Below are 23,743 nucleotides of genomic sequence, written 5' to 3' on the forward strand. Positions count from 1 at the left end.
ACGAGGTTACTGGAGGAGCCTGCCTTACTCCGAACTCCATGGGACGCCTTCCCACAACAAGCCACCACTAAGGAGGCTAGGGTCAAGAAACACACACAGCAGTGCTACTCAGGGTTCAGGAGCGGCCCGAGGCTGGCTGTGGCAGCTAGTGTCCCAGGCGGAGTGCGCGATCGGCGCCCCCGCCTGCAGAGCCATCAGTGGACTGACGTCATCGGGGTCTCCCTGGTCGGCAGTGCCCTAGGCGGGGGCCAAGTCCACTTATAGCCACGGGCCGCCCCGACAGGGTTATGCCCACACTCAGGTAGCACCCACTCCCAGTAAAGCACAGTGATGCAGAGGAGACTGATCTTGTGCATGGGAACCTGCTGGTAGGAGAAAGGAAAAGCAACCCCAGTAGCACTCTCTCCAGTAAGTGGCCTCTGCTGCTCATGCACATCTCCCCCCTACCATTCCCTTCCCCCTCCAACGGGCAGGGATTAGGAATGTTAGGAAGTGAACAATTAACTAATTGTGTAGTCGATAGAAATTCTATAGACTACACATCGACTACACAATTAGTTGATAAGGGAGGAAGCTTCAGTCATGGCTTGTGCCAGGTCCAGGAGATACCCTCACTGCAGCTCTGCAGTTTAAATGTCATAAGAGCTGGGTGGGCAGGCAATACCGTGGAGATAGTGCTGGGAGGATCCTGCTTTTAAGCTACTAAAGGATGAGGAACAGCCTAAGCCCATGGCAAGCCTGAGCCCGCCACAGGCAGAGGCTACTTCATGCCAGCCTCCCCTGTCCCCTTCACACTGCTGCCGTGGCAGGCGGTACCGTGGAGCTGGTGCTGGGAGAAACCAGCATTTAAGCTACTCCTCCTCCCCTGATACAGAGGCAGCAAGTGGGGGAGGAGGAAATTTGAGTAGTCAACTCAACTACCTGAGAAACCTAGACTTATCGGATACTCGACTATTCAACTATTTGCTTACATCCCTAGTAGAGATAGAAGTTCTCTCTCTCCAGGACGCCACCATTGCTGGACCCAAGGTGTGCAGGACATGGAAGGAAGCTGAGCCACCTTGTTCCCCTCCTCCCTACCACAGGCTCCTGGCTTGGCTGGCACCTTCTCATACCTGCTTGTCCCCTGGGATGTCTGTGCCCCTGCAGGAAACTGCCTACTATCAAGACAACAGATGGCCTTGCTCGAAGCACATCGCCATCATCTGAACCGAGACCTGCTGTGTCAGCTCAGAGATTAGGGCTAGGCTTCATACTCCATGTTTCCTAGGATGACTGCCATTGTAACTTTTCTTCACAGCTGGCCCAGCTGTGAGCATGGCATGTCCATCAGCTCCCATGCCATCTTCCCGACTCCGCAGGATCTGCAGATGGAAACACACCTGGGAAGACCTAATAAGCTTGCCTCCTGTCCCTCATCTGGCTTGCCTCCTGTCCCTCATCTGGTGGCTCGAAGAGGAATGCCGGGAGTGGATCTCTGTCTGGGAGCAGCGGAAGGCTGCCTGGGACCAGCTGGCATGCCAGCACAGGCCTATGTGCTCCTCCCGCACCTGGGTGTTGGAGCGCATGGCCTTGTGCATGGAGTAGGCCACAGCCACCTCCCTCACCCTAAAGCTTCCCCTTCTAGCCCCCTCAGGAGCCACCAGGGCCCCAAAATGTGGGGCGGTAGAACCTCTCAGGCAGCTGAAGCCTCTCAAACTAACTGAGGCCAGTCCCAGCCCTATCCCTGAGACCCTGTCCCTCCTTCCCCATTCCAGGTTCTTTATGCAGTCCCTCCTCTGTTGTATAGCCCCCAAATAAACAATTGTGTATTTTTTTAAAAGGCTTTTTTATTTGCTTTGCAGGGGAGGGGACAGGTAGGAAGGGAGGGCAGAGGAAGGGAGTGGTGTTGGGGTGGGGGGAAAGGCACAGGGGGAATGCAAGAGTCCCTTGTGGAAAGTCTCACAGGTGGCCTTGGCTAAAACACTCCCTCAAGGCCTCCCTGATAAGCATGGTCCCCTGATGTCCTTGTCAAAGGGCACTGGTGTCTGCCCTGGCTCGTATACCCTGGCCAGTCATTCAGCCTCTTGTGAACAGGAGCAGCTAACAGGGAGTTTGGAGAGGGAGTTCTCCAGGTAAAGGAGGAGTAAAAACGGGACCCTTGTGGTAAGTGGATGTCTGTAGTGTGTGTTTGTGTGTGTGTGTGGGGGGGGGGTGTTATTTGCTGTGTGCTGAGCTTGTGTGTGTGTGTTTGTATGTTTGAAGGAGCTTCTAAAAGCTTTGAAATCTAGAAGCCTCTGTTAATTGGCTGAGCCTCAGTCCAGGGGAGGTGCTACCAGGGCTTTATAAGCTGTCAGTCAGCAACCAGGGAGCTTGCGACCAGGAGCAGCTAACAGGGAATTTGGAGAGGGAGTTTAGAGGGGGAGGTTAGAGGGCACTAGTGACTTCTGACCGTCTTTTAACATAACTTTTATAATCATCTATATTCCAGACATTTAATAAGCCCAGTTTATACTTAAACTTATTCATAAGAAAAATGGAGACAGAAGCCCAGCAGCAGAGTGGGGGCTATACTGTTTATTGTGTCAAGTGTAACATGTATGATTACCTGCCCTGTGGGCGGGTGGCATGTGTGTGCACTCGTTGCAAGGAGCTCCTAACCCTCAGAGACCAAGTTCGGGCTTTGGAGGCCAGGGTGCCTGAACTGGAGGAGCTAAGGGAGGTAGAGAGCTACGTTGATGAGACTTTCTGGGACACTGTAGTACTGTCCCACCTCCAGTCTGAGAGCCCCAGTGCTCTTAAAGAGGATGAAAGTCTCAAAGGAACAGAGCATTCAATGGAAACAGAGGGAAACCATCCCATAGTTGGGATCCTCCTTCCAGAGGATGTTGCAGTATCCTCTTGCACTGAGGATACCTCTAAGGGGGAGGGAACTCCAGTTGTTAGAAAGAGGCAGGTGTTAGTAGTGGGTGATTCCATTGTTAGAAACATAGATAGTTGGTTTGTGATGACAGGGAGAACCGTATGGTCACTTGCCTGCCTGGTGCGAAGGTTGCGGATCTCTCGAAGCATCTAGATAGATTTATGTGTAGTGCTGAGGAGGAGCAGGTGGTCGTGGTACATGTAGGTACCAATGACGTAGGGAAGGGTAGGAGAGATGTCCTGGAGGCCAAATTTAGGTTGCTAGGAAAAAGACTGAAATCCAGGACCTCTATGGTGGCATTCTCAGAAATGCTTCCAGTTCCACGTGCAGGGCCAGGTAGGCAGGCAGAGCTTCAGAGTCTCAATGTGTGGATGAGACAATGGTGTAGGGAAGAGGGGGTTGGATTTATTAGGAACTGAGGACGCTTTTGGGAGAGGGGGAGCCTATACAGGAAGGATGGGCTCCACCTAAACCAGAGTGGAACCAGACTGCTGGCACTAAACATTAAAAAGGTGGTAGAGCAGTTTTTAAACTAAGAGATGGGGGAAAGCCGATTGGTGTGGAAGATGCACATAAATCGGATGGAGACTTCTCTTAGAGGAGAATCCATTGATTCTCTAAAGCTGTAGTCAGAAAGAGAGGAGGGGAGAGGACAAACCATGGGCCAGAGCAGACAAACAACCTCATATAAAGGAATCCAATGCATCAGGGAAGGGCAGACAAATAAGCAGTGGCAAATTTTAAAGTGCTTCTACACAAATGCTAGGAGTCTGACTAATAAGATGGGTGAACTAGAGTACCTCGTATAAAAGGAGGAGATTGACATAATAGGCATCACTGAAAACTGGTGGAATGAGGAAAATCTGTGGGACACAATCATACCAGGATATAAAATATATTGAAAGGATAGAGCAGGCTGGGTGGGTGGAGGAGTGGCACTGTATGTAAAAGATAATGTAGAATCAAATGAAATAAAAATATTAAATGAATTAACATGTTCCACAGAATCACTATGGATAGTAATGCCATGCTCCAATAATAAGAAATTAGCAGTAGGGATATATTATTGACCACCTGACCAGGACAGTGATACTGACATTGAAATGCTGAGGGAGATTAGAGAGGCTACCAAAATAAAGAACTCTATAATAATAGGGGATTTTAATTATCCCCATATTGACTGGATACATGTCACCAAATGTCAAAAGATATTTTGGCCTTGGAAAGGATTCAGCAAAGGGCAACTAAAATTATTAGGAGTTTGGAATGTGTCCTATATGAAGAGAGGTTAAAGTGACTGGGACTTTTCATTTTAGAAAAGAGGAGACCGAGGGGGGATATGATAGAGGTATATAAAATCATGAGTGGTATGGAGAGGGTGGATAAAGAAAAGTTATTTATTAGTTCTCATAATAGAAGAACTAGAGGACACCAAATGAAATTAATGGGTAGCAGGTTTAAAGCTAACAAAAGAAAGTTCTTCTTCACACAGCGTATAGTCAACCTGTGGAACTCCTTCCCAGAGGAGGCTGTGAAGGCTAGGACTATAACAGAGTTTAAAGAGAAGCTAGATAATTTCATGGAGGTTAGGTCCATAAAAGACTATTAGCCGGGGATAGAAATGGTGTTTCTGGCCTCTGTTTGTCAGAGGCTGGAGAGGGATGGCAGGAGACAAATCGCTTGATCATTGTCTTCAGTCCACCCTCTCTGGGGCACTTGGTGCTGGCCACTGTCGGCAGACAGGCTACTGGGCTAGATGGACCTTTTGTCTGACCCAGTACGACCGTTCTTATGTTCTTACGTCAGGAAGAGAAGCAGAGATAAAATTTCTCAATGGCTTAAATGACTGCTTCTTGGAGCATCTGGTAAAGTAACCCACAAGGGGAGAGGCAATTCTCAATTTAGTGGATCGCAGGATCAGGTCCAGGAGATAACTGTTACAGGATCGCTTGGGAATAGCGACCATAATAAAATAACATTTAACATTCCTGTGGTGGGAAGAACACCTTAGCAGTCCAGCACTCTGGCATTTAATTTCAGAAAGGGGAATTACACAAAAATGAGGAGGTTAGTTAAACAGAAATAAAAGGCACAGTGACTAGAGCCAAATCCCTGCAAGCTGTATGGAAACTTTTTAAAGATACCATAATAGAGGCCCAACTTAAATGTATACGCCAAATTAAAAAACATAGCAAGAGACCTAAAAAAGAGTCACCGTGGCTTAACCACAATGTAAAAGAAGCAGTGAGGGACAAAAAGGCATCTTTTAAGAAGTGGAAGTCCAATCCTAGTGAGATAAATAGAAAGGAACATAAACACTGTCAAATCAAGTGTAAAAATGTAATAGAAGCAAAAAAAGATTTTGAGAAATAGCTAGCCAAAAACTCAAAAAGAAATAACAAAATGTTTTTTAAGTACATTAGAAGCAGGAAGCCTGCTAAAAAACCTGTGGGTCCCCTAGATGATCGAACTATAAAAGGAGCAATCAAGGACGATAAAGCCATTGCGGAGAAACTAAATGATTTCTTTGCTTCAGTCTTCACAGCTGAGGACGTTAGGGAGATTCCCAAATCTGCATCGTCCTTTGTGGGTGATGAATCTGAGGAACTGTCCCGGTTTGGAGTGTCATTAGAGGAGGTTTTGGAACAAATAGAAAAATGTAATGTTAACAAATCTCTCGGGCCGGATGGCATTCATCCAAGGATTCTAAAAGAACTCAAATGGGAAAATGCAGAACCATTATCTGTGGTTTGTAACCTATCCTTTAAATTGGCTTCCGTACCTGATGACTGGAAGGTAGCTAATGTGACACCAATATTTAAAAAGGGCTCTAGAGGCGATCCTGGCAATTACAGACCGGTAAGCCTACCTTCAGTACCGGGCAAATTAGTTGAAACAATTGTAAAGAATAAAATTGTGAGGCACATAGAAGAACATAATTTGTTGGACAAAAGTCAACATGGTTTCTGTAAAGGGAAATCATGTCTTACTAATCTATTAGGGTATATCTACACTACCCCCCAAGTTCGAACTAGGAGGGGTAATGTAGTCATACGGAGTTGCAAATGAAGCCCGGGGTTTGAATTTCCCGGGCTTCATTTGCATAAAGCCGGCCGGCGCCATTTTTAAATGCCGGCTAGTTCGGACCCCGTGCCGCGCGGCTACACGCGGCATGGACTAGCTAGTTCGGATTAGGCTTCCTATCCGAACTAGCTGTACGCCTCGTGGAATTATTAAGAAAAGGATAGAAAATAAGACACAGAATACCTTACTGTCCCTATATAAAACTATGGTACGCCCACATCTTGAATACTGTGTACAGATGTGGTCTCCTCACCTCAAAAAAGATATTTTGGCCTTGGAAAGGGTTCAGAAAAGGGCAACTAAAAATGATTAGGGGTTTGGAATGGGTCTCATATGAAGAGAGGTTAAAACGACTGGGACTTTTCACTTTAGAAAAGAAGAGACTGAGGGGGGGATATGATAGAGGTATATAAAATCATGAGTGGTGTGGAGAGGGCGAATAAAGAAAAGTTATTTATTAGTTCCCATAATAGAAGAACTAGAGGACACCAAATGAAGTTAATGGTAGCAGGTTTAAAACTAATAAAAGAACGTTCTTCACACAGTGCATAGTCAATCTGCGGAACTTCTTGCCAGAGGAGGCTGTGTAGGCTAGGACAATAACAGAGTTTAAAGAGAAGCTAGATAATTTCATGGAAGTTCGGTCCATAAAAGGCTATTAGCCAGGGGATAGAAATGGTGTCTCTGGCCTCTGTTTGTCAGAGGCTGGAGAAGAATGGCAGGAGACAAATTGCTTGATCATTGTCTTCGGTCCACCCTCTCTGGAGCACCTGGTGTTGGCCACTGTCGGCTGACAGGCTACTGGGCTAGATGGACCTTTGGTCTGACCCAGTATGGCCATTCTTATTTCTTATGTTCTCTGCCCCTCACCCTGACAGGAAGGTTTCTCCCTTACTCTCACATGGTTGTGGAGCACATAGCAAGCTGCCACCATGCAGGCGATATTGCACTCACTGAGGTCCAGATAGATGAGGAGACCCTGGAATCTCCCCTTTAGATGGCTGAATGCACACTCCACCCCCCTGCAGCTCCTGCTCAGCCTGGCATTGAAGTGCTCCTTCGTGGGGTCCAGGCTGGCTGTGCAGGGCTTCAGAAGCCAGGGGATCAAAAGGTAGGCTGTGTCACCCAGTATGCAGATGGGCATGTCCACGTCCCTGACCCTGATGGTGCACTCAGATAAAAAGTGCCGGTGTGCATCTTTCGGAACAGGCAGGAGTTCCAGAAGATGCAGGCATCATGTGTCTTCCCCGACCAGCCAATGTTGATGTCAGTGAAATGTCCCTTGTGGTCCACAAGCGCTTGCATCACCATGGAGAAATACCCCTTCCTGTTTGATGTTATCCGAGGCATGGTGGTCGGGGGCCAAGATGAGGATGTAAGTGCTGTCTGTAAGTGCCCCCCCTTCAGTTGGGGATGTCAAGGGCAGCAAAGCTATCAACAGTGCTGTCCATGTTCCCCAGAATGACAACCCTCCATAGCAGCACGTGGTTGATAGCCTGGGCTACTTGCAGGAGCATGGTCCCTACTGTGGATTTCCCCATACCAACCTGGTTCCTGACAGAGCAGCAGCTGTCCGTAGTAGTGAGCTTGCACAGGGTAATGGAGACACTCTTCTGCATGGGGATGGTGGGTTGCAGTCAGGTGTCCTGTCACCTGAGGGCAGGAATGAGCCACTCACACAGCTCCAGGAAGGTGGCCTTCCACATGTGGAAGTTCTAGAACCACTGCTGGTTGTCCCATCGCTGCAGGACGATGTGGTCCCTCCAGTCTGAACTGGTCTCCCTCTGCCAGAAGTGGCATGCGATGATGTCCAGGGGATTGAGAGTCCTTTGTTGCAATATGAGTGCCAGGACCTGGGTGAAGAGAGCCGCCGGTCTGGGCTGGTAGTTGTCCTGCTGGAGCAGCATGTAGGCAGTCTGGATGAACTGCACCATGAGGCGTAGCACAAGGCCTGTGAGCCTGACACTGCTTTGCAGCATTTCCAGTTCCATGCTGGGAGTGCTGTGGCATCCACAAGGGCAACCCAAGTGCATGGCGTGCATTCTGTGTCCTGTGAAGGGGTGGCAGTGGAGGAACAGCACGTGAGATGCGGCTGTGGAGAGGAGCCCCTGAAAGCACGTGTCACAGCTTGCCCTTCCCGGAGTGCTTCTGGGGCCTCCAAATCCAAGGCAGGCTCCAATTAGTGTGGACATGCTAATTCAGACTAATTTTAATGCTCCCCCATATTGGGAGCATGTTATTCAATTTTGTTATTTCAGGAGTTATCATTTTGTTTCATTTATTTTGAAATTATTTCCTAGCGTAGACATGCCTTCAGAGGAGTCCACAGAGTGACCATTAACATCAAGGAGGCTCTGAGGAACCACTTTGACAATGAGGAGTGCTGAAATGTCTCTATTGTGGGTTGTTTCCCTGCTGCATAACGCTGCTTCTCCTGGGTAACATCCCCATGAAACTAAGGGATGTAATGGCTTTCAACGGGGCCTGAGCGATTGGTATGGGTTGTGAAAGAGAAAATAAAGTCATTCTGCCCTTCAACAGTTTCGTCTTTACTGCTCACTGCAAATCATGGTTACACACCTAAGATGAATGTTTGCTGCTGGTAAGGGAGGCTTGGGGGGGGGGGGGAGAGGGAAGCCCCACAATGTTGTGTAGGTCCAGCTATTCTTATCAGAGCTGGACAAATAATTCTGTATATGTTTCAAGAGAGGCCATTGCCAATTCTGTTAACTCTGCATCTTGGTTAAACACATTAGCCTCTCCATTTGGTCCTCCATGATCTTGATCATATAGCCAGTGGTGTCTTTTCTATCTTTCATGTCCCTTTCCCAACTCTTCTCCCTTCTGTGCGCTTGCATGGATGCATGTTGCAAAATATCCCTCACAATCTCTTCCCTATTCCATCTCAGTCTCCTCTTCAGTTGATGCAGTTTGTCAGTGGAAGTTCTCTGAGTTGTGAAGGTCTTCTCTGAAACTTAGAATGTAACAGAAGTGGGACTGTATAATTCCTGCTAAAGGTTGAAACATTTCACTGAAAAGCACCTGTAGCAACATAAGCTGCCACTTTTCCACTGATCCTTTAGTGCAGAACAAGTTTAGGGTAGAATTGAAAAGAATGGAACTACTGAGGCCTTATAAGACTGAGTACTTGTTCCTAGCTGAAACTGTGATGAATGCATAACCACGAAGAAAATTCCTTTGGTGGAGTGTTGAAGAAGTGATCCTGCTAGGGCCACTGTAAGAGTTGGGGTGATGCCTGGTAAGGTTATTAGCAAGTGTGTTTGGGGTTTTATTGTATATAATATGTTTTCTCTGTAGTGCTTTTACTCTAATAATAAAATAGACTTGCATAAAAAGAGTTGTGTAGTATCTTATAACTGTAGCGATTACAGTTGCTACCCATCTCTGAGACTGCAAAAAGGTCTACTTAGGTAATCTGTCTGTGCTGGGAGTAACACAGTGAAGCCAAGGAACTGTGCAGCCTGGAAGAATCCCAGTCAGAGGGGAAAGAGATATGGGTTTCCAGCTAGGAAACGCAATGGCTGGGGAGCAGGAAGCATAGGAATGGTTGCCCTTGCCAGACCATTGAGAGGAAATACAGGTGTAGTTGTCCTAAACACCTTATACTGAACTTGTACATTTCTGAACCACTCTTCCTGTGTTCTCTTTTGTTGTTGGAGCTGAGCTGCTTATGGATTGTCAGATGGTATATATGCTGTTCATTCTTACAAAGACATTACTTTTTGTTCTTTCTTGCTTAGCTTTCCACTTAAAATAAAAGTAATTCAAACCATGTCTCTCTATTTGCTCTTTGACTGGAGCCCCACACAAAGGGGCCGGAATCTGTTTACTTTTACCTGTATCACCATATTGACTTTTATGTGGTTGCAAAGTTGTAAGTGGTTACTAATTCCACACAATTCACAGGCTGGTCCATTCTTCTCTGTTGGCAATGGACTGGTGTAGGGGATGACTCCAAGTTGCTCCCCAATCTCAGTGACTAGTAGACATGAAACTTATAAGACTTCCCCTTTATTTAAGTTTTTTTATCTTAAATACCATTGACACCGTTAAACAGAATGCTACTCTTATTATTCTGATTATTTTACAATTCATCATACAGATTTTTAAATACAATATTTGTTTTTTTTTCTTTTTTTAAAAAACAAATATTCTAACTTTAATTACAGCTCAGCCATTGGTAATTGACAGCCCTACAAAAGAACTGAAGACTTAGCTCTATTATTTCCGAACTATGATAGTTAACATTACTTATAATTTTCTTTCCATAATAAATCTATGAGCATTTTAAGAACATAAGAACGGTCATACTGGGTCAGACCAATGATCTATCTAGCTCAGTATCCTGTCTGCCAAAAGTGGCCAAAACCAGATGCCCCAGAGGGAGAGAACACAACAGGTAATCCTCACATGATCCCTCTCCTGTCATCCATTTCCAGACAAACAGAGGCTAGGGACATCATCCTGGCTAATAGCCATTGATGGACCTAACCTCCGTGAATCTATCTAGTTCTTTTTTGAACCCCATTAAAGTCCTAGCCTTCACTACATCCTCTGGCAAGGAGTTCCAGAGGTTGAGTCTACGCTGAGTGAACAAAAACTTCCTATTGTTTGTTTTAAACCTGCTGCCTATTATTTCATTTGGTGCTCTCTAGTTCTTATATTGTGGGAATAAGTAAATAACTTTTCCTTGTTCACTTTTTCCACACTGCTCATGATTTTATAGACCTCTAACATATCCTCCCTCAGTGTCCTCTTTTTTAAGCTGAAAATTCCCAGTCTTTTTAATCTCTCTTCACATGGGACCCATTCCAAACCCCTAATCATTTTTGTTGCCCTTTTTCTAAACCTTTTCCAATGCCAATATACCTTTTTTGAGATGAGGTGACCGCATCTGTATGCAATATTCAAGATGTGGGCGTACCATGGTTTTATGTAAAGGCAATAAGATATTCTCTGTCTTATTCTCTATCCCTTTTTAAAGGATTCCTAACGTTTTGCTAACTGAGGTGTTCATAGCTGGAACTCATTGTAACTATAAACAGCATAAATAGAGTATCTTTGTGGATTTGCTCTTATTGCAATCACAGCATTGCTGCAGCCATGTGACTTTGCCAATCTATCCTTCTGAGTAAGTGAGGGCACTTTTTAAAAGTATTGCCGTTAGGCTCATTATTACATTCTTTCCAGAACATAGGAAATCACTAGAAAATTTGCATGATCAAGTTCAAGTTGCTAACATTTACACCATTGAGTTGCATTTATGTAATATATTACTGACAAAAATGTTAAGCTTTCAGCAGGAGTTTGTGTGATAAAACAAGTTTAATTATAGCTAAAAGTCTAAGTGACAAGGGAGTGTTTTTCTATCTTCAAAACTATTCACAGTAATTTTACCAAAAAGTTATCAGATTTTCCCAGTCTTTTTTAAAGTGAAAGCGGCAACATTATATAACATGCTAGCTGGAAAGTTGTAAAATAAACACAAGTTAGCACACATGGCAGTGTTAAAAGAATCAAATCACCTACTATCATATATGATAGAAAGGCGCTATCTTTTAATGGCTAGAGCACAAGCTTAGTTTCTAATTCTACTTCTATACAATTCACTATGTGACCTTAGACAAGTCAAGTAACCTTGATAATCTTCTCTGTATAGTAGAACCTCAGTTACAGACAGCTTGGGACTGGAGATTGTTCATTATGCTGAAATGTTTGTAACTTTGACAACATTACAGTTCTTTCAAAATTTTGCAACCGAATTCAGTGAACCTTTGAAACGTTATTATGCAAGGGAAAATGCTGCCTTTAATCATCTTAATTTAAGTGAAGCAAGCACAGAAAAAGTTTCCTTGCCTTTTCAATTTTTTTTAACTTTCTCTCTCTTTTTTTAGTAGTGTATATTTAACACAGTATTTGCCTTGCTTCTGCAGCCTACTTGCATACTTCCAGTTTCAAATGGTGGGTGTGGTTGACCAGTCAATTCATAACTCTAGAGTTTATAACTCTGAGGTTCTACTATATTAAGAAATTTTACTACTTCTATTCAGTAGGAAAATTTACTATTGCTATTCTTAATAGTGGAGGACTAAACTAAATACAACTATATATCAGATTTAGACATTTTTACTACTTAACAATATGTGCACACACACTATATTAAGTCCAGTAGTGCGGCAGAGCTGTTTGGGAGTATGTGGTGAGAAATTTGCTGGCTGAAATGCACCAAATGGGTGCAAAGGATCCATGTCTAAAACTTTTAGCTGAGTGTTGCTTGAGCCAAATCTTTTGGATACAGCTTTGGAAACTGTTAGTTGCAGTCTATTATTATTTATTAAGATAAGTCCTAGAGGCCTCAAGCAGGATCAGACCCCTGATGCACTAGAGATGTGACAAAGATACAAAGATGTGGTTCCTGCTGCAGAGGAAGATTACAGTAGCACTTGAACTGTCAACATCAATGCCGCTGATCTAGCAGCTGCTGAATGCAGAGTATGCCAGTGCAAAACAAGGCTTCTATGACTCAGATTCTACATCTGTAAAAGGGAGATAACACATGTATCCACCTTTGTAAAGTGCTTTTGAGCAAAGTGGTATAAAAGTGTAAAGTATTATGCCTTGTCTACACAGGAAATGTTTTCAAGTATAATCTAAGGTGTGAATTTAAATCAATATTGTTATAGTAATATAACACACTGTGTAGATGCTGGTGTGTTCTGTTCAGCTTTTATTGCGTGGGAAGGGTATTAGCCAGTTGTATTGGAATAAGAGTGTTATATCAGCATACAACATAAGTAAAGTAAAATGAAAAAATGTCCATGTTCAGAAGGTCAGAGCTCATCATTCATCATAAGGGATGGTCTTTAATTTTGTTCCTGAACTCTGAAAGGCCTTATAGATTAATTAATTGTCACTAAAACAAGTCAGAGTCAGAGTATACTGTATTACAAAACCAGAAATCACAGATCCCTGCAGAGTGGTTACTCGCACTAAGGGTATGTCTAGATTACATCCCTCTTTCGACAGAGGGATGTAAATTAGGCACTTCGAAACTGCAAATGAAGCTGGGATTTGAATTTCCTCTGCTTCATTTGCATAATCACATAATGGCGCTCTTTTGAAAATGCGCTATTTCGAAAGTAAAACTGTGGTCTAGACGCGGTTCTTTTCAAAATGGAAGGCTTTTTTGAAAGATCCTGTAACAGGGAAAAAGCCTTCCCTTTTGAAAAGAACCGCGTCTAGACCACAGTTTTACTTTTGAAATAGCGCATTTTCAAAAGAGCGCCATTATGTGATTATGCAAATGAAGCAGGGGAAATTCAAATCCCAGCTTCATTTGCAGTTTCGAAGTGCCTAATTTACACCCCTCTGTTGAAAGAGGGATGTAATCTAGACGTACCCTTAGTCACCTCTGCTAGTGATAGCATAACGTGATAGAGAAAAAATGTGGCAGTAATATGGCAATGAGGTGGTATGAGAAAATGGATCTCTTCTTGGTTAGACATGTGCTCAGGTAGACATCCTTGAAATTGTGTGGCCTAGAAAAGTCATAGTATGGAATGATGTGGAAAAGATGTGACTGCATTGTGCCAGGAGGAAGCAGGATAGAAACAATGTGATGTGGGATGTAGGACATGGCATGGAATTATCTGGCAGCTTGAGGATTATGACCTCGAAGGTCAATACAACAACACAGCCTAAAGCAGTGGCCTCTTGATGTTCTTGTTTTTTAATGTCATATTGTCCAAAACAGCATTTCCACAACTTTAGTTGTTTGGATAAAATAGTTTTGCAATAAGACTCACTCCAGACCTTGGCATTGTAAACTTCAAAGGACACATTAAAAGGTTGTACAAAACAAGTAACAATCTGTTTCACATGCATCACCAAAGTATGTAGTCAGTTCAGATAAATGTCGACACATTTCTAACTGAAAATAGATCTGTTGCTCTGGATTTACTTTGCATGTCTAAAATGGGGTGAAGTAGGTCCAAACAGAATTGAACCTGGAGGTGTGAAATCATAATCCCCGTATGGATTTCTGTGAAGTGCTGTTGTTATAAAATAAATAACTTCCCAAGGCCTTGTTTAGTTTTTTTTTAACTTTCCCCTTTTCCTTCCCCACTGACCCATTAACATCAGTAGCCTCTCTCAAACTTCACAGCATCCCCACTCTCCTGTGACAACAAAAATTACGACTTGACCCTGGGAAGGGGGACTGAAGGCCAAGAACCACTGCCCTGCTTGTGGAAAAAGGGGTGCTGGGGGCCCAAAGCCAAAACCCAAACCTTGCCACCCTGGAGTGGGGTAGGCCAAAGCTCAAGGGCTTCAGCCCTGGATGGGGTGGGGACATTGCCTGAGTCCTGCCATCCTAGGCTTCAGCTCTGGCAGGCCCAGGCCCCAGCAAGTCTAATGCCAGCTCAGGCAAACCCATTAAAATAGAGTCACTTTGGGGTCCTGTCCCAACTCACAGCCTGAGAATTGCTGCACTAGTATAACCAGACCTTTAAGGGGTATGAAGTAGTGCAAGGAGAAGCAAGAAAACTGAACATTGAATGCAGTCACTGTAATGGTGGTTGTTCCCTTTTAGTAGACATAGGACAAACATATCAGCTCTTATAGGATATAGCTTTTGAAAGTTGTGTTTAACTGGTAGAGGTTAATATTCACTACAAGTGATGATCAGCAATACTCAATGCCATGTTTTAGTAGGCAATAATACACTGGCTTTCTTGAATACACAAGTTTTTTAATTTTCTTTAGATGTTTCCAGATATTGTTATGATTGCAGCTCTAACAATGGGTAGCACTAATGCAAACAACCCATTGTGAGCATTTTAACCAGTGCATGTCACACACACTTGCTCTGTGGAGGGTTAAATGACACTGCTTAAACTGACACCAGCTGCCTGCTAAAATCAGTGGGAAGTTTTTCAGAGGAAAAAATAAATCACAAATGCAGACAAACCCTTAAGTACAAATCATATTACTCAAAGGCCTGAATTTTTACAAGGTTTGGGTTAAAAATCAGTTGATGTATGCATAAGCACAATTGCATAGCCCTCAAGTTATGCTGCTATATATCTGTATATATGAGGCTGAAAATTACAGCTGACTCTGCTGTTGTACACTTGGAAGTAGTTGCCCTGTAATTGCCTTCTCAGTACAGTCAAAATATTTTGGAGTCTCTGTTTATAACTAATTTTCAAATTAATTCTGAATTTGATTTGCACATTTGCACTCTTTGTTGACCTGGCTATACTAGTTATTATGCGGGATAAAGAAGGTATCTTTCTCAGGGTAAGAATTATAGGATCCTGTTATGGCTTTGCCATTTCAGGCCTATTCTTTACAATAGATTTCTGTCCAATGTATGTTCTTGGTGGATGTAGGCAGGGTTCGACAAATAATACAATCTACTCGCCGCAGGCGAGTAGATTGTAACCCGGAAGAGCCGGTTTGGGCGATTTGCGCATGCGCAGATCACCAGACAGCACGGCTGGCGAGCAGGGCTCGCCACAGTTCGGTGAGCCCTGGATGTAGGGGTGGATCTGCTCAGAGGGATTAAGGCTAAATGGACAAAAAATGGGTTAGAGAAGAAGGACAAGTGAATATAAGGGAAGCTGTTAGTAACCCCTACAATTAGATTGTTTAACACCTTCTATTATAAAGGATTTTTGAGATTTTTTTATTTTGGAAGTTCTCACACAGCTCGGCTACATCTAGACAGGCATGATTTTCCGCAAATGCTTTTAATGGAAAATTTTTTCCATTAAAAGCATTTGTGGAAAAGAGCGTCTAGATTGCCATGGACGCTTTTCCGCAAAAGCACTTTTTGCGGAAAAGCGTTCGTGCCAATCTAGACGCAGTTTTGCGCAGGAAAGCCCCAATCACCATTTTCGCCATTGGGGCTTTTATGCGTAAAACAGTTTTTAGCTGTCTACACTGGCCCTCTTGTGCAAAAACATTTCCGGAAAAGGGCTTTTGCCCGAACGGGAACGTCAAAGCATTTGTGCAAGAAGCACTGATTTCAGACAGTAGAATGTCAATGCTTTTGTGCAAAATCAAGCGGCCAGTGTAGACAGCTGGCAAATTTATGCTCAAAAGCGGCCGCTTTTGCGGAAAAACTTGCCAGTCTAGACGCAGCCCTCCTGTTTACAGCAGTCCATTGCTATGCAAGTGACACTATGCTTAGTCTAAGAAAATGCCTTATTTTTTCCCATGAAATTCTGTTCAGCTGATACAAACAGTTAAAAATCAGCAGGCTTTTAAGAAAATATTATACAAACATATACCAGGGGATGGTTTAAGCCTGCCTCCTCATGGAGGGATGAACTAGATGACATTCCTTTCCTTTCCTTTCTCAATAGAAGTGGGCAGTGTGCTAAAAGAATAATCAAACACACCAACATTTGAAGGTTGGCCTCATACTTTCCTGCAGCAGATATATGACAATGCCTGAAAATTGCCAGTTAAACTATAGTGGCATGGAAGTACGAGGAAATAAAGCTGCTCAGGATGAGGTCCTACCCCTTTAGATATCTGGTACATGGCCTCTGGAGAAACCACATGGGACACATTCCTCCAGCTACTGCCCTACTCAGCATCTGGCCTCAGCAGTTCATTTCTTAACCTCCCCACTCAAGGGCTATGTTGAACTGAATTTCTGCCACGTCCGAACATGGGTGGGGAGAAAGAGATAGACTGGCCACACTCATCCCCACAAACTCCTGTATTTAGCATGTGGCTCCAAGTGCCTATCTCTCCTCCAGGGGTATCGCAAAGGCAGGAGCGTCCTCAGTTTCTGAGGGTATGTCTACACTACCCCGCTAGTTCGAACTAGCGGGGTAATGTAGGCATACCGCACTTGCAAATGAAGCCCGGGATTTGAATTTCCCGGACTTCATTTGCATAAGCTGGGCGCCGCCATTTTTAAATCCCTGATCGTTCGAACCCCGTGCCGCGCGGCTACATGCGGCACGAACTAGGTAGTTCGGACTAGGCTTCCTAGTCTGAACTACCGTTACTCCTCGTGAAATGAGGAGTAACGGTAGTTCGGACTAGGAAGCCTAGTCCGAACTACCTAGTTCATGCCACGTGTAGCCGCGTGGCACGGGGTTCGAACGATCAGGGATTTAAAAATGTCGGCGCCCAGTTTATGCAAATGAAGCCCGGGAAAGTCAAATCCCGGGCTTCATTTGCAAGTGCGGTTGCCTACATTACCCTCCTAGTTCGAACTAGGAGGGTAGTGTAGACATACCCTGAGGGACAGGGATACAAGGGATACAACTCTCCCCTTTTCATCACTTCCAGGACCAGGAAGCAGCTAAACACAGCACCATGTATCTACTGCTGCTGCAGAGAAGTATGAGGCCAACCTTCAGATGTTTGTGTGTTGGGTTACTCTTTGAACATGCTGCCACATTTTATTGAGGAAGGAAGGAAGGTAAGTAGGTAGGAAAGCCATCCTGGACACAGTGCTCCATTTCCCTTGATGGAATAACAGCTTTCTCTTATTGTCAGCTAACACAGTTAGTTCTACAACTTAAGAGACAGCTTCCTGTCCTATGTTGCTAAAGGTTAAAATCCCACTGGTGATGGGGGGAGGTATTATAGTTGCACAACTAGATCTATGGTTGCCCCCTTGTGCCCAACGCATGAGGATACTGTCCTTAATTTCATGATAGCATACATTTTTTCCCCACAGGACCGTGTCTTGTTCACTGCACAAGATGGATGCAAATGAGGTAGAATTAGGTTGCATGAACATTTTTAAACCTGGCATTTCTTAAATTTGAGTGCTTGACTTTGCAACCTAAATAACATCATTTTAATGTATATTTGTATGTAATTTATATTAAGCCTGCTGTGCTGGGTGAGAAAATGGACACTCCCTCCCCTAAAAGGTTTCCTATTTTAAGATGCAAACGGAGACAGACAGAAGATGTAAAATATGCTGAAGAATTGACACAGCTTTCTGTTACATGTGGCGGGAATGTGGTTTATTTTCTTTACATTGGGGTTAAAAAAGAAAGAAGTAGCAAAACAAATGGAACAGGCTTCCCGCCAGTCTAATCAGGAGCAGCACGTTGGGTTTTGTAAGCAGCACGACAGATGAGCTTGCAGTGGTACTTCATGCATTCAGGTAAACAGGAGTTCAGCCTGCATGGAATCAGTTCTTTGGTGTGATATGAAAGGGGATGGGGATTAGAGGAAGTATTGGAAGCATCACTCGCTATACAAAAAACAGGACTGTGTAGCACTTTAAAGACTAACAAGATGGTTTAATAGGTGATGAGCTTTCGTGGGCCAGACCCACTTCCTCAGATCAAATAGTGGAAGAAAATTGTCACAACCATATATACCAAAGGATACAATTTAAAAAAATGAACACATATGAAAAGGATCATTTTTTAAAATTGTATCCTTTGGTATACACGGTTGTGACAATTTTCTTCCACTATTTGATCTGAGGAAGTGGGTCTGGCCCACGAAAGCTCATCACCTATTAAACCATCTTGTTAGTCTTTAAAGTGCTACACAGTCCTGTTTTTTGTTTCAGCTGCACCAGACTAACACGGCTACATTTCTACCACTCACTATACCACATTTTTCCCATGCTGCCTTTTCCTGCCTCTTCCAAGCACCATGAGAGTTAGTTTTTAATGAGGGATCTAATATCTGTCCATCCCATTGGACATACTGGGTGACAATGTGATGCTGCTAAACCTCCCTAACAAATAGTCATTAACTAACTCTTGTGCCACTGGTAATGCTTCTATTGCTGCTTTTTGACTTGTTCCTGAGCCATTCATGCCCAGAGCCAATCATATTTCAGCTTCCTCTTCACAACAGCCTAAGGAGTTTGAATCATTCTGAACACACTAACTGAGCCACTTCTACCCTGGCTTGATTAGCCTCATTAACACAAGTAACTTCTTCCTTATATATTCTCCTGCTGCTGTTACTTCCACTCCAATACATCTGATTAAGTGGATTTTATTCACGAAAGCTTATGCCCTAATAAATCAGTTAGTCTCTAAGGCTGCGTCTACACTGGCATGATTTTGCGCAAATACTTTTAATGGAAAAGTTTTTCCATTAAAAGTATTTGCGCAAGAGAGCGTCTACACTGGCATGTGCTTTTGCGCAAAAACATCTGTGCCAGTGTAGACGCTCTCTTACTCAAGAAAGCTACGATGGCCATTTTAGCCATTGGACTTTCTTGCGCAAGAAATTAACATTGCCTGTCTACACTGGCCTCTTGCACAAGAATAGTTGCTCAAGAGGGCTTATCCCTGAGTGGGAGCGTCAGAGTATTTGCGCAAGAAGCACTGATTTCTTACATTAGAATGTCAGTGTTCTTGTGCAAATACTCGTGGCCAGTGAAGACAGGCGGCAATATTTTGCACAAAAGCAGCTGCTTTTGTGCAAAATCTTGCCAATGTAGACACAGCCTTAGGGTATGTCTACACTACAAAGTTAATTCGAACTAACAGCCGTTAGTTCGAATTAACTTTAATAGCAGCTATGCATGCAAACCGCTAGTTCAAATTTAATTCGAAATAGCGGAGCGCTTAATTCGATCTTGGTAAACCTCATTCTATGAGGAGTAACACCTAGTTTGAATTAAGTAGTTCGAATTAAGGCCTGTGTAGCCACTTAATTCAAACTAGCTAGAGGCTAGCCCTTCTCAGGTTGCCCTCGTGGCAATTCTGGGCCAAACCAGGAAAACTCTTCTGCCCCCCTCCCAGCCCCAGAGCCCTTAAAGGGGCACGGTCTGCCACAGTGCCTGTGCCAGTTGCAAGCCTGCCAGCATCCAGCCAGCAGACCTTGCACCTGGCACGAGATGAGCCAGCCACACGCTGCCACCCAGCCCTCCACCTCTTCCCAGAACCAGGCTGGTGGCTCCCAGGAGCCTGCACGGGGCCGAAAAAGACGGGCACCCGCCTGGTCTAGTGCAGAGATTGTAGACCTCATCGAGGTTTGAGGGGAGGCCTCCAATGTCCACGATCTCCGCACTAGGCACAGGAACGTGGCCGTCTACAGTTGCATGGCTGCCAGCCTGGCCACCACAGGTCATATGTGGACCCAGGAGCAGGTCCGCTGCGAAATTAAGGACCTGCGGCAGGCCTACTCCAGGGCCTCCCAACCAGAGGCTGACCCAGAGGCCTGCCCTCACTTTGAGACCCTGGACCACATCCTGGGGGCTCACGCAGTCCATGACCCTCGGGTGGTGGTCAACCCCGGGGCAGAAACGGAGAAAGAGGAGGACACTGAGAGCCATGAGCCACAGGAGTCTGCAGGGAGCCTGCCCTGGACCCAGGACCCCTGAGTCATCCCACAGAACACATCTACTGTGTCGTCTGAGGCCAGGGAGGGCTCCACATGTGAGTGCCATCATGCTCCCCTTATGTGTATGCAAGGGGGGTGGGGGTGGAGAGGGAGCCCAGGGACAGTGCACCTGGGCGTTGCCCACCATGGAGCAGCAGCTGGGTGTCATGCAGGGGCCCTGGCTCATTCTCCACATGCCGACCTCGCCTTGCAGAGGGGGGCTGGGTTTCACCCACTGTGTCCCCAGGGAGAACTGACCACTGCTCTTGTTTCACCACAGCCACAGCACCTGGGACTGCCGGGTGCACCACCCCACCTGGAACAGCCACCTGCACCCGGGCCAGGAGGCACACCCGCAATCAGGAGGAAAACAAGCGGTAGCTCCTGCGGCTACTGGGACAGCAGCTCTGCAACCAGGAGCACTGGGTCCGTGAGGACCTGCGGCTGTGGCAGCAGAGCTTGGAGGTGCTGGAAGAGCAGGGCCGTGCCCTCCGAGGTCACCTCCAGACCCTGGTGGACAGGTTCCTGCCTCCTCCTGCTCCAGCCCGTGCAGCTGACCCAGCTCTCACTCCTCCTCCCACCTCTGCTCCCCCTCCCACTTCCTCTGCACCTCCCATCCCTCCTGCCCCACCCTCCACACCCACTCCCCCCAACGCCCCCACACCCACAGTGCTGTGAGACGGGAGAGCCTGCAAGACCCCAAACCCTGAGCTTTCCCTTCCCTTCCTCCCCTTCTCCCACTTCCAGCTCCCTCCTCTCAGGTTTCCCCCTCCCCTCTCCTACCCTCATTCCTCCCTCCCCCCACCCCAGTTATGTAAAATAAAAGAGATTTTTGTTGTCAGAACAGGTGTCTTTAGTTTACATTAGGAAGGGGAGTTAGGGAGGGGAAAGGAAAGGAAGGGAGGGTGGAAGAAGGCCCCAGTGGGGCATGCAGGGAGAGTTCAGTCCTCCTGCACATGGAAGCTCTCCCGCAAGGCTTCCCGGATCCGGACGGTCCCCCGCTGGGCCTCCCAGACAGCGTTGGTGTGGGGCTGCATGTACTGGCCAGCCAAGTGTTCTGCCTCAGTCATCCAGGCTGGCAGGAAAGCCTCCCCCTTCCATTCGCATAAATTGTGCAGCACACGACATGCTGCCACCAAGGGAGGGACATTGTGTTGGCAAGGTCAAGGTGGGTGAGGAGGCATTGGAATCGGGCTTTCAGGCATCAGAAGGCCCCCTCCACCATGATGCAGGTCCTGGTGAGCCTGGCATTGAAGGCCTGCTGGGAGGGGTTGAGGTGTCCCGTGTAGGGCTTCATTAGCCGGGACTGTAGGGGATAGGCTGCATCCCCCACCAGGCACACTGGCATGTCCACGTCCCCAACCCTGATGTGGCAGTCTAGATGCACAGGCTGCAGCACGATCCCCAGGCTGAGAAGGCCAAGTGAGGAGTGTGCAGGTGCCCCTCGCCACCCACCACCTCCACCTGTGTGTGTCTAGGGAAAGGAATGGCACCCATCTGAGGGGCCTTCCCTGGCTTCAGATGAAGCCTGGGAGACATCCTGGGAGGGAGGTACCAGCTCCAAGTCAAGCCTGATTTCCTGGCTGGTGGGTATCAAGATGGTACTGATGTGGCAGTTGGGGAAGAAGGTCCCAGCATGCAGCCTCTGGCACACGGAGGAGTTGTGTAACACCCTGGCATCATGTGCCTTGCTGGACCAGCCCACATTAATGTCTGTGAACTGGCCCCGGTGGTCAGACACGGCCTGCAGGAGCACAGAGAAGTAACCCTTACGGTTAATGTAGAGGGAGGCCTAGTGTTCCAGGGCATGGATGGGGATGTGCATCCCGTCAATCACCCCTCCGCAGTTGGGGAAGCCGAGGGCACTGAACCGCTGGATGACTGCGTCCAGGTCGGTGAGGTGGACCAGCCTGCGGAGCAGTACCCGGTTGATGGCCTTGACCACCTGCAGAGAGACACACCAAACCGAGAATCACTGGGGTGCCCAGGTGGCTGGGAGTGTTCGTTCCCTGATATTGCCCCGCTCCCCACTCCCAGAAGCAACCCCTGCTGCGATCCTGGCCGCCATCGGCGGTGTGTAATACAGCTGGGACAGACGAAACCCTCTCGTGCGGGCCACTTTCACCTCCTCCCCCTTGTTTTTACTGGGGCGGCCCAATCCCTCCTTGCAGTCCCCCTCCCCCTCCGGCCCAGTGTCCGGTGAGTGCTGTACCTGCATGAGCACTGCTCTGATGGTGGATTTCCCCACGCCGAACTGGTTCCCGATGGATCAGTAGCTGTCCAGCGTGGAGAGCTTCCGCAGGGCGACGGCCACCCGCTTGTGGAGGGGAATGGCAGGCCTCGTGCGAGTGTTCCATTCCTGCAGAATAGGGGCGAGCCACTCGCAGAGCTCCAGGCAGGTGTCCTTCATCCTGAATTTCTGGGTCCACTGTTGGTCTCCCCAGCGCTCCAGGACGATGTGGTCCCAGCAGTCGCTGCTGGTGTCCAGACACCAGATGTGGCGGGGCACACTGGCATCCGGGCACTGTTGCGGCTCCTCCACAACCCCCAGGGAGGTCAGGGGGAGGGGTAGGAGGTTGACATGCACCTGATGGTGCCAGGCAGCCTCCAGCCATTGGTGCCAGGCTTGCAGCACCAAGTCCAAGAACTGGACCAGAATGCCCAGGGTGAGCTCTGGCTCAATGGTGCCAACTGCAGCGTTAATAAGAACTACTAATAAGAACTAATAAGAACTACTGACACAGGCAGGCAGAGAGGAAAAAACGCTTTGCTGTCCCTTGACGAGGTAGGAAAGCAAGCAAAAAAGCTGAGAACCGGCTGTCCTGGGGGGGTCCCTTTAAGCACGAGCCTCAGATAGCCTCAGACAGCAGCCACACAAAGCAACTACTGACCTGTTATCCTGCTGAAACTGGTTTTGCTAATTCAAATTAGTGTTTTGCTAATATGAATTAGCACGTCCACACTGATTGGACGCTGGGTCGCATTTAAGGCCTGCTGAAACTGGTTTCAGCTGGCCTTAAATGCGACCCAGCGTCCAATCAGTGTGGACGTTCTAATTCAAATTAGCAAAACGCTAATTCGAATTAGTTTTTGGCTCTAGATGCGTTATTTCGAATTAGCTTATTTTGAATTGACTAATTCGAAATAAGTTAATTCGAAATAACACTGTAGTGTAGACATACCCTAAGGTGCCACAGGACTCCTCATTGTTTTTGCAGATATAGACTAACATTGCTACCCCTCTGAGACTAAAGTTTTAATTAGCTTGACATTTTCTGCGCTTTGTGACAACTTCTTAGCAGGTACTTAGCATATTGCAGCCTCATGCTTTTGGGCATGATTCACTGGAGACCTGGAACGTCTTCTCCAATAAATAAAGCACTACCAACTTCACAGCCATGA

This window comes from Pelodiscus sinensis, chromosome 3 (assembly GCF_052426305.1).
Source record: "Pelodiscus sinensis isolate ZL-2025 chromosome 3, ASM5242630v1, whole genome shotgun sequence".
In the NCBI taxonomy this organism is placed as follows: domain Eukaryota; kingdom Metazoa; phylum Chordata; order Testudines; family Trionychidae; genus Pelodiscus; species Pelodiscus sinensis.